The sequence below is a fragment of the Leucoraja erinacea genome, chromosome 19, assembly GCF_028641065.1.
Source record: "Leucoraja erinacea ecotype New England chromosome 19, Leri_hhj_1, whole genome shotgun sequence".
NCBI classification, from domain to species: Eukaryota; Metazoa; Chordata; class Chondrichthyes; order Rajiformes; family Rajidae; genus Leucoraja; species Leucoraja erinaceus.
In genome coordinates this window covers 12060779-12075158 of record NC_073395.1, presented here as the reverse complement: position 1 = coordinate 12075158, position 14380 = coordinate 12060779, and the positions used below count along the sequence as shown (strand labels likewise).

Below are 14380 nucleotides of genomic sequence, written 5' to 3'. Positions count from 1 at the left end.
TAGCATACTGATCAAGCTGACTTCTCCAGAGACTCAAACCTGTAGACTTTTCTTTAGACTTTAGGTATACAGCGCGCCAACAGGCCCATTGGCCCACCAAGTTAGCGCCCACCAGCGATCACCCTGTACACTCACTATCCTACACACCACGGTCAATTTACAACTTGTAGAAGCCAATTAACCAACAAACCTATATGTCTTTGAAATGTGGGAGGAAACCAGAGCACCCGGAGAAAAGCCACCCTGTCGCAGGGAGAACGTACAAACTCTGTACAGACAGCACCCGTAGTCTGGATCAAAGCCGGGTCTCTGGCGATGCATGCAGCAACTCTATCACTGCACCACTGCACTGCCCAGTACCTCTTGAAAGTACTTACAGATCACCAAATAGTTTACAATTCTGCAATATGTAATTTCCAGGAACTGTAGGTGCTGGTTTACATCAAAGGTAGACACAAAATGCTGGAGTAGCTCAGCGGGTCAGACAGCATCTCTGGAGAAAATAGATTTTGTGTCAGGACCATTCTTCAGACTGTTCAATTCTGCTAACCCCACTATGTGAAATATGTTTAATCATTGTCCTACGTTTTATTGTAATCTTCACAGTAATGTTCATATTTGTACGTACAAACTCCGTACAGACCTGTAGTCAGGATTGAACCCAGGTCTCTATCGCTGTGAGGCAGCAGCTCTACTGTGCCACCCGAACAGGGACAGAACAGTGGATCAATTTCAACAACAGACAGATGTTGCTGTGGGGAGATGTTTAATGTTTTGGCATATCTTCATTTTCTGTATGCCCGACAAATTGACATTCCTCAAACAAGGGTCCCAACCCGAAATGTTGCCTATCCACGTCCTCCAGCGATGCTGCCTGACCCACTGTGTTACTCCAGTACTTTGTGTTCTATTCAAGCATAGATAGAACATAGAGCAGCATAGTGCAGGAACAGGCCCATGGGCCCACAATGTAGGTGCCAAACGTGTTGCCAAATTAAACTGATCTCTCATCCGCCTGCACATGTTCCATATCCCTCTAATCCCTATGACTGTCTAAAAGCATTTTAAATGTCACAATCATATCTGCCTCCTCCACCTCCCCTAGTAATGACTTCCTGCCCCCACAATTGTCATTGCAAATAAACTTCTCCATTAAACTTTCCCCCTCTCTTCTTATAGTTATGCCCTCCAGTGTTGGCCACTTCTACCCTTGGCAAAAGGTTCTGACTGCCTACCCTATCTATGCCTCTCTTAATTTTGTACTCTTCCATCAAGTCTTCCTTCAATCTCCCATGTTTCAGCAAAAACAATCTGTTTATCCAACCTCTCCCTGTGGCTGAAACCCTCTGATCCGGGCAGGATTCTGGTAAACCTCCTCTGCACCCTTTCCAAAGCTTCCACATCCTTCCTGGAATGGGACGACAAGAACTGCAAAGTGCAGGAGTAACTGAGCAGGTCAGGCAGCATCTCTGGAGAGGATGGGTTGAAGAAGGGTCCCGACCCACAATGTCACCCATTCCTTTTCTTCAGAGATGCTGCCTGACCCGTTGAGTTACTCCACCACTTTGTGTCAATCTTTGGTATGAACCAGCATCTGCTGTTGCTTGTGTTTGAATGCAATATTCCTGCATCTGCAGTTATTTGTGTCAAACAAGAATTTCAACAGACCAAATATTAATTGTGTTCTTGCTTATGAGCGAAGACTTTGCAGGGCACGATGTTACTGATATCGTAGCAGTGAACATTCAAATTTGCCCACCACAGCTGTGTGCTCAAAGCCAAGGCTGTGCAGAGTATGTGTGAAGGAGTAGGACTGAGTGTCCCTTGTTTCTGCTGGAAACTCAGTGTAACAGGATACTCCAATAGTAAAAATAGGTAGAAATTCTGGTGGTGCATTGAAGTGACAAGGATGGAAGGATATCATTCAGCTAGAACGAGTGCAGATGGGTGGCACTGTGGCGCAGCGGTAGAGTTGCTGCCTTCCAGTGCCAGAGACCATGGTTAGATCCTGACTGCAGGTGCTGTCTGTATTCTCCCTGTGACTATGTTGGTTTTCTCCGGTGCTCTGGTTTCCTCCCAGGTGCAGGTTTGTAGGTTAAATGGCTTCTGTAAATTGTCCCTAGTGTAAGAGAGAACTAGTGGATGGGTGATCGCTGGTTGGTGCAGACTCGGTGGGCCTGTTTCCAATCTGTATCTCAAATAAAAATGATTTAAGGGGATGTTGCCAATACTCGAGATCCTGAGCTAGAGAAAGGTTGGGCAGTCTACGACTTTATACCTTGCAGTGCAGAATGCTGAGGGGCGATCTTAAAGTTGTATAAGATCATAAGGGGAATAGATAGGGTGAATGCACAGTCTTATACCCAGAGTAGGGGAATCAACAACCAGAGGACATAGGTTTACGGTGCAAGCGGAAACATTTAATCGGAACCTGAGGGGCAACCTTTTCACACAGAGGGTCTGTGGGTATATGAATTGAGCTGCAGGTACAAAAAAAACATTAAAAAAATATTGGATAGTTACATGGATAGGAAAGGTTTAGAAGTCTGAAGAAGGGTCTCGACCCAAAACGTCACCCATTCCTTCTCTCCAGAGATGCTGCCTGTCCCGCTGAGTTACTCCAGCATTTTGTGTCTCTCCAAGGTTTAGAGGGATATGGGCCAATTGTGGGCAGGTGAGACTGGCATAGACGGGGCATCTTGGACGGTATGGACAAGTTGGGCCGAAGGGCCTGTTTCGGTGCTGCTTGACTATATGACTCTAACCCACTCTCGGGAATACTCTCATGTGCAGAGTTTCAATGCAACCGCTTAGCCCACTTGGAATAAGCAGGTACACAAAAATGCTGGAGAAACTCAGCGGGTGCAGCAGCATCTATGGAACGAAGGAAGAAGGGTTTCGGCCGAAACGTTACCTACTTCCTCCATAGATGCTGCTACACCCACTGAATTTCTCCAGCATCTGCAGTTCCTTCTGGAATAAGCAGGTGGCAGTTTTATTGAGCAAATGACTTTGTACAAACGTACAAGCTCATGTATTTTATGAGAAAGTATTTGGAATATGCCGAAGGAACTTGGAAAACTTTCAGTGATCTAAGTTTTCAAAGTAACGCAAAATGAAATGCAACTTGATCAGATGTTGCCAGCAGCCCCCTCCTAATCAAACAATGGGCTTTGAATCTTTCAAATCGCCCTCCTTAATTGCTGGCTGCATGCTTTCTCCAGTGGGCCGATCAGATGCTTGGCTGTGTGACGTCCTTTATTCTTGCTGTTGGACGTTGAATGCTTTGTTCCTTGGTTCTGGAGTGGGACTGCGGAAGAACAAAGTGGCACAGTGTAACTGTCATCTTTGTGCAAAGCTTCTGCCTGAATGAACTGTAACAAAACGCTCTCCCTGGCTTCTCTGGGGCAGCCAACGCAGTCTGACGCGAGGCTTTGCACTTCCACCGTTTTATTGTCGCAGTAGCAATTGACAAAAGAATTACAATTGCAGTAAAAAATATCATGCAAGTTTCTCCAACTAATGGCAGGATTGATTAAATACAGTTGCCTCAGGACACATTTGCCATTTTGCATTCGGTTATAGCTTCACACATCCAGCCATGAGGTAGTCATACATTGCGACTGTATACAATACTGCTACTATACACGTACTGTATCTGATATGTCTATCTAATATGTATCGAAGTGCTTGTGTATAGTGATGCTTGTATACTGTACACAAAACTGTATACAAACATGAACTTCACTGTACCTCGGCACATGTGATAAATAAAGTACCGTACCATCAAGTACCATTCCATTCATCCACGGATATAGAGTTCTAGCAAATAATTAAATTGTTAATGGGTATTTGAAACTTTAAGAGTCTTATTCCAGGGGAAAAAAAAATTGTGTGAGCTTCTCTCTCCCTAGAAGATGGGCCAAATGCAGGCAGGTAGAACGTGTAGATGGGGCATCGTGGTCACCATGATGGGCCGAAAGGCCAGTTTCCACGCATGCTGAATGACTGACTCTAAAACACAGTTTTTCATTCTCTGCTTGGAATTCCAAGAAGAACAGGGAAATTTGCCATGTTGACATCTCACCCCGTTGTCCTCTTACCCGTATCCACCTATCACTTATAGACACAAAATGCTGGAGTAACTCAGCGGGTCTGGCAGTGTCTCTGGAGAAAAAGCATGGGTGTCGTTTCGGGTCAGAACCCTTCTTGTTTCTACATTTTGTCTGCCACCTATCACTTGTCAGGTTTTGCCTCACCCCAACTCCCTTTTCCAGCTTTCTCCCCCAACTCCATCAGCCTGAAGTAGTGTACCGAACCAAGGCATTGTCTGTCCATTCCCTCCACAAATGGTGCCGACCTGCTGAGTTCCTCCAGCACTTTGTATTTTTTTCTCAGAATTCCAGCATCTGCAGTCTCTCGCGTCGCCATTTTACTTTTTGTTCTTTCCCAGTTCTAATGAACAAAAACAAAATAAATAAAGACACAACATACACGAGTAACTCAGCGAGTCAGGCAGCATCTCTGGAGAACGTGGATAGGTGCCGCTTCGGGCTGCACCCTTCTTCAGACTGATTGTAATTGGCGGGGGGGGGGGAGGGGCTAAAGGGTGGAACAAAGCCAGGCAAGTGATAGGTGGATACAGGTGAGGGTGGGGTTTTAGCCTTTGGTTGTTTTAGGGGCGGCACAGTGGAGCAGTGGTCGAGTTGCTGCCTTACCGTGCCCGAGTGGACAAAGACCAGGGATGAGAAGAAGATAAAAGGCTGTAAGATAATGAGGAGAGGCGTGGAATGTGAAGCCAGAGGATGAGATATAGGTAGAAGTGGGAAGGGGCCGGTTGAGTAGGGGAAATATGTGACCATCCAGGTGGGACAGAGGAAAGAGAAGGGAAGAATAGGGGAAGGGTGCAGTTGTTGTACGTTAGTTACCTAAAATTGGAGTATCCAATGTTGGGTTGTAGGCTACCCAAGTGGAATATGAGGTGCTGTTCCTCCAGATTGCATGTGGTCTCAATCTGGCAATGGAGGAGACCCAGGGCAGAAAGGTCACTTTGAATGGAATGGAAAGGGGAGTTAAAATGGTGAGCAACCGGGAGATCCAGTTAGCCTTGGCAGACCGAGCACAAGTGTTTGTCGAAATGGTCGCCGGGTCTACGCTTGGTCCAAGCACTTTGAGACCCTTTATGTAAATCAGCATCTGCCTGCAAAAAGAGAAAAAGAAACATTTTTTATCTTTTCCCAGTTCCGACTGATTGTCTTCTACCTGAAACATTCCCTCTGTTTCTCTCTCTACAGATGCTGCTTGACCTGCTGTGTGTTTGTAGCAGTTTCCGCTTTGATTTGTTGTAACCATTCATTTATTATATCACTGATCTTTAGGATGAAAATCAGCCATCTTATACAGACTGGCCTGTGTATGTTTCCAGATCCACTCTCTGGAATGGCACGGAAAGCCATTCAATTAAAACAGAGCAAGAGGATATGTTCCTATGAAGAGTCATGTACTCTTATTTAAGTTTCTGCCTCACTCCGTAAGCGGATGTATGTTGGAAATAGATATATATATATATATATATATTGGGTGTTGTTCCTTCATTTTAGAACTCGGGAAGTAATATTAATTGAAGAAGGAGCAATTGGAACAGACCAAATATCTTTTTTTTTAGTTTAGTTTAGAGGTGCAGCAAAGGAGGCCCTTCGGCCCATCGATCAGTGACCCATACACTGGCAGTATCCCGCACACACTGGGGACAATTTACAATTTTACCAAGCCAATTAACCTACAAACCTGCATGAGTGAGGGTGGAAACTGGACCATCTGGAGAAAATCCACGCAGGTCATGGGGAGAACGTACAAACTACGTACAGACAGCACTCCCAGTCGGGATCGAACCCGGGTCTCTGGTGCTGTAAGGCCACTGCACCACCAACCTGCCCCTTTTTTTTTTAATTTCTTTACGGGATGTGAACTTTTTTGGGTTTATTCTCAACATAATACTCAGCGAGCTGCCAAGTTCTTTACCGACTAGTTGCGACAGGACAGCGTTACTGAGGTAGTAATACTGATTATCCATATTTGGCATTGCCAGGTGAGATGTTTTTTAGGCATGGTTAGAGTGGTAACAAGAACAGAGAGAAAGATTAAAAGAAATGGACCTGGAAGAAAACTATCTTGGAAGCAGAACTCCCAGTGATAAAAATGTTTGGAAAATGAAAATTAAAATCACAGGAGAATGGAACTAAATGAAGCTCATGTTGTTGTCCTGGTTAAAACACTCGAACATGATTAAGGTATCATGACATTACAAAATAAGCTTCCACTCATGTAATTCTTAAACATCTTAAAGTATTTTGCAGCCAGTAACATGGGTTTGATATGGAGTTATGGGGTCATGTAGTATGGAAACAGGCCATTCAGCCCAGTTTTCCCACACTGACCAACATGTCCCAGCCACCTGTGTTTGGCCCATATCGCTCTAAACCGGTCCTATCCATGTACCTGTCTAATTGCATTTTTAGCATCATTGTGGGAAAGGGAGAAATAATTTTAGGTTCCACAAAGTTAAATTACAGGAAATTTGTTATCCTTGGTAATTAATTTTCAGGTCAATAGGAAGCGTTTCCTCGTTTCCTGAAATGGTCCCACGGGCTGGTCAATTTCTGGAATGGAGTCAAATCTTCGGTTTAATTTCTAATCTACAAATGTCATCCAGGACACTGAATTTAGATAAGGTGATTAATTTTGCAGGCAAGGTGACATAAACAAGCCATTGTGAGAGGTCTTTGTGTCCAACCTCGTATAGTACGCTATCAAATGTAAATTAATACTTGTGATGCCATACAAATTTTGGCCCTTCATATCCACACAAATTTCTCTACAGCAACCATTGCAGAAAGTTCACTGTCACTGGGATGTTGAGAATCATTATGCTACACACAGACTCCTTGCAGCCTGGGACCATTGGGCACAGCACTGGCAATCAAGTGGCTGTGCACTCCTCTGATCTGCTTATTTCAATGGAGAAACTGGAACAACACCACTACAGAGTCTGCGCTGCACAATCTTCCAGGCACAATCTCAGCAGTTTTGCTGCACTCCGTTAGGTGCAGTTTGATTCTGACCTTAAACGGAGTGATAGACACTGAGAGGAGAGAGAAAGTCGGGGCGGCACGGTGGCGCAGCGTTAAAGTTGCTGCCTGTCAGCGCCAAGGACCCGGGTTCGATCCTGACTGCAGGTGCTGTCTGTACAGAGTTTGCACATTCTCCACGTGACTGTGAAGGTTTTCTTCACGTGCTCCAGTTTCCTCCCACACTCCAAAGATATAAAGGGTTTGTAGGTTAATTGGCTTGATTGTAAACTGGTTAATTGTAAATTGTAAAATGTCCCTAGCGTGTGGGATGGTGCTAGTATTCTCTACTCTGAACGCTGGTCGGCACGAACTTGGTGGGCCGAAGGGCCTGTTTCCACACTCTATCTCTAAAGTCTGAAGTTTATCCTTTGCAGCGAATAAGAGCGGTTTCAGAATGAAGGAACAAGGGCTAATGGGACTCGCTTGCATCGATGTTTTGCTGTATGACTCTAAAAGATCAGACTCATCTCTTCCCATCCCGATTATTATCTCCAGTGGCGGAAAGGTTGGGATTTGCCTTTGGGGAATGTGGCCCTTGGACTTTCAGGCCCACTGCCTGTGACTGTTCAGTTTGATTAGTCTGCTGGGCCTGAGCCTGCTCTTCTATGGGGGTGAATCACCGTAATGTGCTTTAATTGATTTTTTAAAAATCCGAAGCTTTAAAATTGTATCATTAAACATTTAAGAATGGAGTAATGCCTTTAATAGTGTTCCATTAACATTAATGTACGGAGCATCAGCAGAATGTAGGAATCGGCATGTGGGAAAGTGGGTTGCAGAGGAAACAATCGATGAATAAAATTCATGTCATTTGCTCCGTGTCTGTGTGTGCATGACGGTACAAGCTTATCAATAGAACAAGTGATTTGACATGATTGGAATCATTTAATTTCCCTGGAGAATGAAAAAACCTTGTATGAGCTCAGTATTTTCTGAAGTCCTTTACAGTTGATGGAATATTTTGAAGATTTAGTCGCGGTTGGAACAAAAGGAGTGGGGAAATCTATTAGCTTACGGTCAGGTTCAACAATAGCAAGGTACGGATGATCTCTCTCGGTTTGTTTGGAGACAAAAAGCAGCCTGAACACTCGGGAGAATTCCCTGTTCTTCAAACGATGTCTTAGGATCCATGACCAGGCACAGTGGCGCAGCGGTAGAGTTGCCACCTTACAGCGCCAGTAACCCGGGTTCGATCCTGACTACGGGTCCTGTACAGAGTTTGCACCATCTCCCCGTGACCTGCGTGGGTTTTCTCCGGGATCTCTGATTTCCTCCCACTCTCCAAAGATGTCCAGGCTTGTAGGTTAATAGGCTTGGAATAATTGTAAATTGTCCCTAGTGTGTGGAGGATAGTGCTAATGTACGGGGATTGCTGGTCGGCACCGACTCGGTGGGCCGAAGAGCCTGTTTAGCATTGTATCTCTAAACCAAACAAATAGGCAAAACCAAGGTTGACTGTTACTGGAATGGTGGCACCCCCAACCATGTTAGTGTCAGGCTAGATAACACGGTCAATAGTCTCAAGTAACTTGCTGGGGAAAGATAGAGTCCACATGATATAGTGAGACTGTGTTTCCTTATCTGCCTTGTTCTATCAGAATTGCACGACACTTAATTGCATATCTCAACCCCGATTCCACCTCACCGCCCCCCTCTCTGGCCATCTGAGGTTCAAAGAATCAGTTAGCTCGGCAAGTGCCCAGCACATCTGCTTCAATGCTAGTATTTGGAGTGGAGTCTGTAGCAGCTGTTTAAGCAGCTGTTTAATAACAGCTGGAAGCTTGCTTCAGCGGCAGCATGGTTGATAGCTGAAAGGAGGGATGGATTCACAACAATAGCGCTCAGCAAAGCACTGATGATTGAAGCTCCATAGACACAAAGTGCTGGAGTAACTCAGCGGGTCAGGCGGGATCCATGGAGTGTGGATGGGTGGAGTTTGGTGTCAGGGCCATTCTACAGACCCAATTGAAGTTAGTTTGTGTTTGTGTTTGTATGTGTGTGTGCGTGTGTGTATATGTGTGTATATGTGTGTGTGTGTGTGTGTGTGTGTGTGTATATGTGTGTGTATATGTGTGTGTGTGTGTGTATGTGTGTGTGTGTGTGTGTGTGTATGTGTGTGTGTGTACGTGTGTATATGTGTGTGTGTGTGTGTGTGTGTGTGTGTATGTGTGTGTATGTGTGTGTGTGTGTGTGTATATGTGTGTGTGTGTGTGTGTGCATGTGTTTGTGTGTATCTACGTATTTACATGTCTACACTCGTCTATATGTATGTGTGCACATGTATATGTGTGTGTACATATGTCTATGTGCACACATATGTACGTGTATTTGTACAAATGTATGTGTACATATGTGTACACGTGTGCATAACTGTACCTGTGTGTATAGGAGGTAGATATTTGTCCTATGAGACTGAATTTCCCCCCAAGATCTTGCTCACAAGATGCTTGCCTCCAGTAATGTTGTGGTGATGTTCGGTTGCTGTTGACGAACTGTGAAAAATAAACTCTCTGAACCTGGCCACTTGGGCAGCAGGAAGAAGGAAACGTCAGTGTCAGTGGGTCGAGCAGGCTTTCCATTGGGCCTACTTGTGACTCTGATCCCACACTTTGTTCTAGATTCTCATAAGACTTCTGAATTAGCATTTCTAAAAACAAATCTCCACTATAGCCCAGGCTGACAATAAACGTGAACTTGTTGATCCCATCTCTTCCGTGGAAATATGCTAAGGTTGTGTGTAGGATGCAGACAGAACAGGAGAAAGCCATTCAGCTGCTTGAACCAACGTTTCCATTCAAGTCCCTCATCATATCAGCACAATTACTTCCTGATTTCACTCCTAAGAAACTCTGCTGTATTTTAAAAATAGTTTCCCTTTGTTTTGTAGAGGAGGCTCCCTGTATCCACCAAATCCAATGAATATTCTCAATATTTTAGACAGCAATTCATGCATCATGCTAATTTTTCCACTTAAGTGTAGCATCATTCTGCAAAATAGTTTAATTTCATTAAGTTTAGTCTCGTTTACTTCATTTTAGTTTAGTTTAGAGATAAGGAGCGGAAACAGGCCCTTCGACCCACCGAGCCAATGCTGACCAGCGATCCCCGTGCATTAGCACAATCTTACATACTAGGGACAATTTACAAATTCTTACCGAAGCCAATTAACCTACAAACCTGTATTGGGAGGAAACCAGAGCAGCCGGAGAAAACCCACACGGTCACGGGAAGAACGTACAAACTCCATACAGACAAGCACCCATGTTCAGGGTCGAACCCGGGCCTCTGGCGTTGTAAGGCAGAAGACTCTACCGCCGCTCCACCCTAGTTTATTGTTACATGTATCAGGATGCAATGAAAAGTTTATTCTGCATGCTATCCAGTCAAATACTAGTTTACATAAGAGCAGTCATACACAACTATGATTGTAAGTAGATCATCTTCTGGAACAGCATGCAAAGAAAGACCACTCCTTACTAATCAATCATTGTGCCTTCTTGATGAAGTGAAGTACTCATTGAGAACCTGGACCACATCCTTCAGCTCCACACATAAATTCCCTCCATTATTCTTGAGTGGGACCTACCCAATCCTTTGCTCTCCTCTTCCTCAAATAACACAAAAAATGCCTTAATCCTATTTTCCAAGGACGTCCATTTAAGGGTCTGTCCCACTTGGGCGTTATTTGCGCATCAATTACGTGACATCATTTATGCGTCACGATGCGCGTGTGGCGTGCATTACGCGTGCATGGCATGTGGTGAGACGTAGTTACGCGCGGTAGTGCCCGGGCGCCCCAGGATTTTGGGATTCTCAAAATCCTCGCATGCCACTTGCGTGACACGCAAATGACACCCAAGTGGGACAGGCCCTTTATAGTCCATTAATTTCTTTTCTGCTTTCAATATATTCTTCAAAGAGCTTCCTTTTTCTTTTTGATTAAACTTACAATATCTTGTCATCTGAGCTTCCCAAATCTTGACATCCTTCTTTCATCCTCATCGGTACATGCTAGATACTTACATGCATAGATATATAGACATTAGGTGCAGGAGTAGGCCATTCGGCCTTTCCAGCCATCACCGCCATTCAACGTGATCATGGCTGATCATCCACAATCAGTACCCAGTTCATGCCTTCTCCCCATATCCCTTGATTCCACTAGCCCTAAGAGCTCCATCTAACTCTCTTTTGAGTGCATCCAGTGATTCGGCCTCCACTGCCTTCTGAGGCAGAGAATTCCACAAATTCACAACTCTCTGTGTGAAAACGTTTTTCTTCATCTCAGTTTTAAATGGCCCACCCCTTATTCTTAAATTGTGGCCCCTGGTTCTGGACTCTCCCAACATCAGTAACATGTTTCCTGCATCTAGTGTGTCCAATCCCTTAATAATTTTATATGTTTCTATTAATCCCCTTTCATCCTTCCAATGCTAGCCCTGAACTCAAACCAACTGGCCTTTTAAAAAGACTCGTGTCAGATGTAGATTTATCCTTGAATTGCCTCTTCTCTCAGTCTCTGCCTAATACTTTTATAATTTCCAAAATTATCATTATTATCCTTATTTACGACTACCTCACAACTTCCAGAATAATGATCAACGTTCCATAAATGCTCCCCACCGAAACTTTGATCAGCTTGGTCAGGCACATTCCACTGTATAAGTGTAATAACAAGGAATTGCAAATGCTAATTTATACCAAAGAAAGTCAAAACGTGCTGGAGTAACTCAGCGGGGTCAAGCAGCATCTGTGGAAAATATGGATTCAGAAGTCTGATGAAGTCTCCCGACCTGAAACAACACCTATCCATGTTTGCCAGAGACACTGCCTGACCCTCTGAGTTACTCCAGCACTTTGTATCTTTCCCCAGTATAAGTTGAGTACAGTCTAATCCCTTGTTGTGCAACATGTATATTGTTTCAAGAAATCCTCGTGGATGCACCAAAGGAATTCTTCCCATTTAACCCCTTGGCTCTAAGGGAATTTCGGTCAATATTAGGGAAGTTAAAATCAGCCACGACAATAATTTAAATGTTTTTACATCTTTTCATTTTCCATATTTGTTCTGATTTGCAACTTCCCCGCCTCTGTTGAATCCCTCTCTATCGCAACTGAATCATCTGACCCGCTGGATCGTTCAGCTGGTAATCCTGCTCTTCCTTCAACCAAGTTTCTCTAATGGCTACATTATCGTAGTTCCATGTTACGAATCCAGGCTCAAAGCTACCTTACCCGTTATGAATTTAGATAGCGACTCTGGGCATTTTACCCAGTTATTAACTCAAGCACACACACATACACACATGAATATCCATGCACACATTCAAAGACACACCCATACACCCTGGTGTACAGACTGGCGACCAGTTACTCTGTAATTCACATCTTTATACACAGCATGCACACAGCAATGCACGGACACTGAATCACAGATCTTAATGGAGTCTGAAGATGTGTCCCGACCTGAAACATCATTTATCCATGTTCTCCCGAGATGCAGCCTGACCCGCTGAGTTACGCCAGCACTTTGTGTCCTTTTTCTTAATGCAGATATTCTCTCTCAACATGCACAGCCACATATACACACAAAATAGTTTGTGCTTCCTATTTCAAAATGACGCCCTGTGGTTTGTGCAGGTCTGAATATGTTCCCTCTGCTATCCTACTGGCCCTGTGTAGGTGATAACAGTTGCACTGCACCCAATGCAGCTCTCAAACCTCTCTATTTTAATTGTTCTAACAAATAATTCTTTGCGTCGCTGAAGCATGGCAGATTTAATGAGAAAATACCACACCTTTAATGAGGTTTAAATGATGTAATTTAATGAGTTTTGAAGCATCCTTTGTACTTGATTGAAGGGAGAGAAGCATTTCAAATCACAGTGATTATCACCAACTACAGTGAAAGAAGAAGCTGATGATCTGGAGATGAAACGCAACCATTTCCTAAGTCTTAAATCTAAAACTGATGAAATATGAAAGCAAAAAATAGACCAAAAAAACAGCATTGATTTTTTTCTTTCCAGAAGGCACTTTTGTCATCAAATATTGTGTAAGAAGGAACTGCAGATGCTGGTTTAAACCCGAAGATAGACACAAAATGCTGTAGTAACCCAGCAGGAAGGGCAGCATCTCTGGAGAGAAGAAATTGCAGATGCTGGTTTTCACCAATGATGTACTGAGAGTCAGGGAAGGACAAGAAGTGCCGGAGTAACTCAGCGGGTCAGGCAGTGTCTCTGGGGAAAATGAGTTGGTGACGTTTTGGGCCTTCATCAAACTTATCATATAATAATTGCAAATCTATTGCATACATTTAATTTGTAGCATTGTTGTAACTCACACACAGAGCTGTACACTGATTCAATTATTGCAGTTGGATTTAAAGACACATACCACACCTCTATGAAAGCAGAAAGCACAAGCAGAATGTTCGCAGGGATTTCAATAGAGGGAATGGTTAAATGTTAGAGCGAATGAATACAAAGGCCTTCACTCCTGACGATGAGTTGATAACAAAAGGTTATGTTCAGTATTTTATAACAAATTTTGTTTTGTAGAAGCTTGTAAAGTGCAGAACAAATTAATTAAAAATAGTAGTTGAGTTTAGTTTAGCTTAGAGATATAAATGTGGAAACACAGTCGACCATGGCTTTGCCTGTTTAGCTTAATTCAGAGATACAATGTGAAACAGGCCCTTCAGCCCACCGAGTCCATGCTGACCAGCGATCCCCGCACACTCGCACTATCCTGCAATTTACAATTTTACCAAAGCTAATGAACATACAAACATGTAGGTCTTTGGGGTATGGGAGGAAACCAGAGCATCCAGAGAAAACCTACGCAGGAAATGGGGAAAACGTACAAACTCTGAAAAGTCAGCCTCTGTGGCCAGGCCCGGATATTTGGAGCTGTAGGGCAGCAACTCTACCATTGCACCACCATGCTGTCCCTGTATTCAACAGGATTTCCAGAATAGAGAGAAAAAAAGAGAGAATCCAATGTCGATTCACACCAGTTAGTTTACTTAAAGACATTAGTTCTCAATAGCGCTGAGTGGGCTGATGGAGTCATCCGTTCTCTCAATTCATTGAGCATTGTGTCACTTTATCAAATCCCCATTCACACATCACATTCTCACTCTAAGTTTTGAAACCACAAGGGGGGTGGCTGCGTGCTTTGTCACACCCTGCACCCTTCAGTATCCAAGTGGCTCATGATTCAAGAATTATCCCAACACTGTGTCTTTG

The 14380-nt window shown here is 43.8% G+C and overlaps 1 protein-coding gene across 19 annotated transcripts in view; it reads left to right on the top strand.

Annotated features, from left to right (window-relative positions):
* nrcama (neuronal cell adhesion molecule a) overlaps positions 1-14380 on the top strand; it is a 198063-nt gene that overhangs the window by 53679 nt on the left and 130004 nt on the right. The gene's annotated exons all lie outside the window — the stretch shown is intronic.